General features: G+C 46.1%; 1 long non-coding RNA gene across 1 annotated transcript; it reads left to right on the forward strand.

Moving 5' to 3' along the window:
- The first annotated feature begins 2,612 nt into the window (after nt 1-2,612).
- On the forward strand, nt 2,613-3,235 carry LOC120650943. Its single transcript, XR_005665871.1, has 2 exons — nt 2,613-2,821; nt 2,934-3,235. It is a non-coding gene; the product is annotated as an uncharacterized LOC120650943 (long non-coding RNA).
- Nucleotides 3,236-5,726: the final 2,491 nt, after the last annotated feature.

Consider the following 5,726-nt stretch of genomic DNA (forward strand, 5'->3'; position numbering starts at 1 on the left):
AACCCCATACCATGTGCGCATCACACTAGCTGTTGTGAATTAGTTTGAACAGCTAGGGTGGAATGGAACCTTGAGCCGATCGAATATCAATTAAATAGCCTCGTTCCCACAAAGTTGTTTACATTTTTTATATATGAACATGAATACAGATCGGATAGTTTGATTATAATCACGCATTCAGATATCTAATTGATATGCTTGACTGCAATCCATTTGTATTATCAATGATTCTGAAAAAAAATGAAATCATATAGTTATACTGTTATAGATCGAAATCAGTAGTACATATAGATATTCAGCGTTCGTGTAATAAAAAAAACATCATTAGTCAGATTATTTATAAATTATACATCAACAATCATACTAACTGTAAACGTATCATATGATGAGGGCTGCTATATATCATTACTAATAATTATAATAAAAAAGTGGTTTAAATAGTTGAATAGTACTCATTAGTCGTAGATACAAATTTAAAGTATTTCCAAAATTATTAGTCATTAGCAATACATGCACCTTTAAAATATTGTTGGTTATTTAAAAAAGATTATATATGATCAGTCATATTAACTAAAATTAATATATAATCATTCATACTGAAATGAATTAAATTTAAAGGTATATATCATTAGTCACGTCAAAGTTTGAGATAACTTCTAAAACTTGAATGCGTGTGCTGCTTTGGAATATAGTTTTATAATAATAATAATAATTGCCTCACGCATACGGGAACGACAAAGCCTTGGTTCTTTTCCTTGGTTCCCATCTTGTGCCTTGCTTCGGTGCTGAGCTGTTGCTCCATTCCTCTGCGTCTGAGCTTGGGGCATGGGAGTCACCGGGAAGATGTGCAGAACGAAGGGATTGTTTTGCTCTCTACCGCACACCGACACAGCCGGACATTTCAAGGGTACTCGCCGCTCATGCTCAGCTTGGTTGCTTCTGCACAAGTGGCGCGTGAAACGGCGGCGGCGGAAGAGTGAAGGTTAGGTCATGCCATGGCGATCGAACTCATATGCTACAAGGAAGAGCAAGGTGCGAAGCCAATCACAGCTTGGGAACTCTGCTTGGATGCCTGGCGCCACCACTCCTGAAAGACATCCTGATGGATCTCCATCTGGCATCACCGCATCAGGCTATTCGTTGCAGCGCGGCGAACCAGGTTTGGCTAACAAGCAGCACGCACGAGGTGAGGCAATGCTGGCCAGTCTCATCCTCCTTGTCTGTTGATGTTAGATTTATGGACTTGGTCCATATAAATAATCTTAATAAATCTCAAAGGCTCATTAATGCTAAGAGGAGGTACACCATCTATTAGTTTCGTATTGCTAATAGATGAGGGTGTAGAGGGTTTTTCTCCCTTTAAATATGGACAACCTCCCTCATGGAAAAAGTGCACCATAGATCGTTATACGTGGAGTCCCCAAGATTTGGGAATTCATAAAAAGTTTGGGAATTCATAAGAAGATCTAATCTGAGTTAGGGTTTTGCATCCTCTCGTTGCTGCGTCGCCACCGTAGTCTTCTCCATCCCGAGCACCGGCGTGCACCGGCGAACGGGAGAGAAGGTCTCCGGAACCGCTCGCTCTTGTGATCCTGCACTGGGAGAGGGCGAATAAGATTTTTGGGAAGCGCTAAGCGCGACTGCTCATCTTCTTCGCCACGGCTCGTCCTCCATCCAAGTCAGGAGCTGCGGCGTACCGTCATCTGCAACGCCGATTGCTGCGCTCCGCTCGAAGGACCGTCTTCGTCTCGTCTGCACCTTTCGTCTTCCCGGCGGCTCCCGCACAGTACGTATTTTGTGATCAGATCTGTTTCATAATCATGTTTTCTGAGATCATGTTTATGATATACGTACTGTCTAGTATGTTAGAGTCATGCATGCTAGATTTAATTCTCGTCATGGTAAATCTAGTTCGGAATTTAAACTTACAGTTGTCTATTTTTCTAACAATCCAAAAACCTTATTATAGTCAATCTGTTGATTTAACAATGGCTGGTTTCGCTGAGTCACTGAGGCCAGAAAAGTTTACTGGCGTGAACTTTAAGATCTGGAAGTCCAAGGTTCACCTCTGGTTTACTGCTATGCACATCTGGAACATGAGACTTGGCAAGCCTGAGGGCGTACTTACTGCTGAAGAGCAGAAGAAGTACGATGAGGACAATAATCTCTTTGTCGGATGTATCATTAGCAATCTGTCAGACGGATTAGTCCGTGTGTATATTGATGAGACAGAGGCGAAGACGCTATGGGATGCTCTGGTTGTTAAGTATGATGCAACAGATGCGGACAATGAACTGTACCTCATGGAGAGTTTCCATGACTACAGGATGGTGAATAACCGTTCTGTGGTGGAACAGGCGCATGAGGTGCAGTGCATTGTCAAGGATCTTGATCTCCTTAAGTGTCCTATTCCCGACAAATTTGTGGCTGGATGCATTATTGCAAAGTTGTCTTCGCAGTGGAGGAACTTCGCCACAACTCTGAAACACAAGAGACAGGAGATATCAGTTGAAAATCTGATAGCGACTCTTGATGTTGAGGAGAAGGCTCAGAAGAAGGACGTGCCTGAGAAAGGAGATCAAAGCCAGTCCAGCGCCAACCTGGTCCAAAAGTTCCCACATGGCAAGAACAAATGGAACAACAAGCCTAACAAGACCACTACCTTCAAGAAGAAGAAGAACAAGGCTTTGGAAAAGTGCTATGCATGTGGTAAGTTTGGACACTTCTCCAAGGAGTGCCCAGATCGGGCAGACCGCAGGGCCAAGAAAGCAAATGAGTCCAAGGATGTCAACATGGTGACCATAAGCAACACTGGAGATGGGTACGGTAATTTACCTACAGTTCTTTTAGTTTTTCAATCCACGATTTGGTGGCTTGATACGGGTGCTAATGTTCATGTGTGTGCTGACATCTCTATGTTTTCTTCTTACCAGACCGTCCAGGACTTCTCCGTGCTGATGGGGAACGGTTCACATGCTTCTGTTAATGGTGTTGGCACGGTAGATCTGAAGTTTACTTCGGGGAAGATCGTGCAGCTGAGGAACGTACAGCATGTGCCCACTATCAACAAGAATCTGGTCAGCGGGTCAGTCCTATGCAAGGACGGTTTTAAGGTAGTGTTAGAGTCCAATAAATTTGTCGTGTCGAAACATGGACAATTCGTTGGTAAAGGCTATGATTGCGGAGGCTTGTTCCGCTTTTCTCTTGCTGAATTTTGTAATAAGTCGGTGGACCATATTTGTGGCAATGTTAGCGATGATGCGAGTCTTTGTCATTCACGTTTATGTCATGTTAATTTTGGTTTGATGTCTCGGCTTTCCAACATGTGTTTAATTTCGAAATTCACCATTGCTAAAGGTTCTAAGTGCCATAGTTGTGTGCAATCAAAGCAACCTCGGAAGCGTCACAAGGCTGCAGTGGCAGTACCACCCAAATTAATCCGGCTCAAGTGCGCTAACCATCACCTTAAAGGTAATCCCGGCTAACACGCACTTCAAACGGAGTAATCCGGCAGGGCTATCGGGTAAAGTCCCGAAGAATCCACCTGAGCGTCGATCGAACCCAAAGCTTACATGCAACCCACACGAAGGTGAGTCCAGAGAGTACAACATTTCACAGATACATTACATTACAGAGTCTTAACTTAATTATTGCAAACCAAGTTTGAAATCTCCGAAAGGTACTTGAAGTTCAAATTGAAAGTAGTTCAGAGTTCACTGCAGCGGAAATAAAGCGAGTACTAAATGACGATATAAGATGTCATGATGAAGCCCGTACATGACATCACTCGGCATTGTCATCATTAGCCGGAGTCGTATCCCACTCCATCGACCAACCAGGAGGTAAAACACATGGCCAGGTCAAACTAGCTATCTGATCTTCAAACGTATCACCTGAAAATAAAGTGGAGCCACAAGCAAAGCTGAGTATTCTAATACTCAACAAGGCTTACCCGACTAGGACATATTTAACCCTCTAACTAGACATGCAAGGCTTTTAGCTTGAGGGTTTGTTTTTGCCAAAAAAGCAATAAAGAGTAAGTCCTTATTTTCCGATTTTAGCTTTCAAGTTCTAGTTTGATTAACCATTCTACATTAGCATCTATCCAATAGCATGCATGGTGAAAGACAATTACTTTTCATCATTCAACCATATTCCTCATAATCAATGTTCCACTTCTTACTCTATGTGGCAAAAGGGTTAAGCAGTCTCAATATCCGTGAGAGACGGACGATTCGAATCGAATTTGTTAACCTGGCCAGGCAGACCTAAACACACGCATGGGAATGAAATCACCCACGCGACTTTTCCCCTTTTTCCCCGGGCATGAAACAGGCCCACCGCCCTAGGGTGCCCTGCACCCGTGAGTGACCAAGGACCAGACAGTGGGGAGTATGTTCCACGGCCGGTTCCATCAGGTACTTAAGCTTACCGACTACCATATTCTCGGCATGTGGTTAGTATGTTCAAAAGCTTAACCACCACTATCACACACCGCGGCCTTATCCATTTTCACTAAACAGACGGGGTATCACAAGTACAACAACCCCGCCCGTAAACCTTATATTGCAGTGTGTAGTAAGCATTCAACTCCTATGAGCTCGCGAGTGACAGGAAATCACTCGACTTCTACCGAACCATTAGCATAGCCAACTAGCGGCCTACACATACTAGTGTTCAAGCATAGGTACCTAGGATCATGCAACTAAGGTTCCAAACAATTCCTACAACTTAAATGCACAAATAAATAGGAATATAAGCAGTTGCATAAATTTAAAATAGGTAGGACATGCTCCGGGGCTTGCCTTCCTGAGCGGAGCTAGCCTTGGGCTCTTCTAAACTCTGGTTCAGGTCTTCAGTGATTTCAGTTAGGTTAACTTGAGCTTCACGCTGCTCACTCTCGGACTCCGGCACCAGCTCGTACGTACCGTCGGCGAGAGTAGTCAAATCTACACGAATGCATATGCGTGAGATGTGGTGATGGTAACAATCTTAATTTAATTCTCTTTGCAAAGATTCCAGAACAGTTGAGTTTGCATTTTTCTGATTTTTCTACGATTTTTAAACGAATTTACAAGTTTACTGTTTTTCAAAACAAAAGAAAAAGGAAACGGAAACTTGCATCTAGGCCCCTGGAAAGATTTGGGGGCTCGCACATAAGCCCCTGGCCAGAGCTGGAACAGGGGACGCGGCGGCGGCGGCGTTTCCCGGCGAGGGAGCTCGCCGGCGGCGAGGGGAGGTGGGGGAAAGGCAAGAGGAAGGCGAGAGCTACTCGGAGGTGGGCTTGTCGAGGTCGGCGGCGGCCGGGAGCAGGGTCGGCGGTGGAGCAGTGGCTCGCCGGCGGTGGCGAGCTGCGGCGGCGCCGCTCCGGCGGTCCGGGGCGGAGGCGAGCAGGTCTGGGAGCTTCACGGCGCCATGAGGAAGCTATTTTGGGGATCTATTTGGGTCGAGGAGGGGCGGAGGAGGGGGCTCCGAGGTGGCCTACGGAGGAACGGCGGCCATGGCGCCGGCGGGGGGTGTTCTGGGCGGCGGCAGGAGCTCGGGTGACCTTCTGGTGCGCGCGAGGGAAGAGTGGAGGGGTGATGGTGCTGCTGGGAGCAAAAGAAGGGGGAAAGGACCTCGAGCAGGGGAGGAACGTGGGTGGCGGCCGGTCAGCGGATGGCGGCGAGCTCAGGCGCGCACGGGGGGGGGGGGGGGGTCGGGCCGTTTAAAGCGAACCAAGGGAG

This window comes from Panicum virgatum, chromosome 1K (assembly GCF_016808335.1).
Source record: "Panicum virgatum strain AP13 chromosome 1K, P.virgatum_v5, whole genome shotgun sequence".
In the NCBI taxonomy this organism is placed as follows: Eukaryota; Viridiplantae; Streptophyta; class Magnoliopsida; order Poales; family Poaceae; genus Panicum; species Panicum virgatum.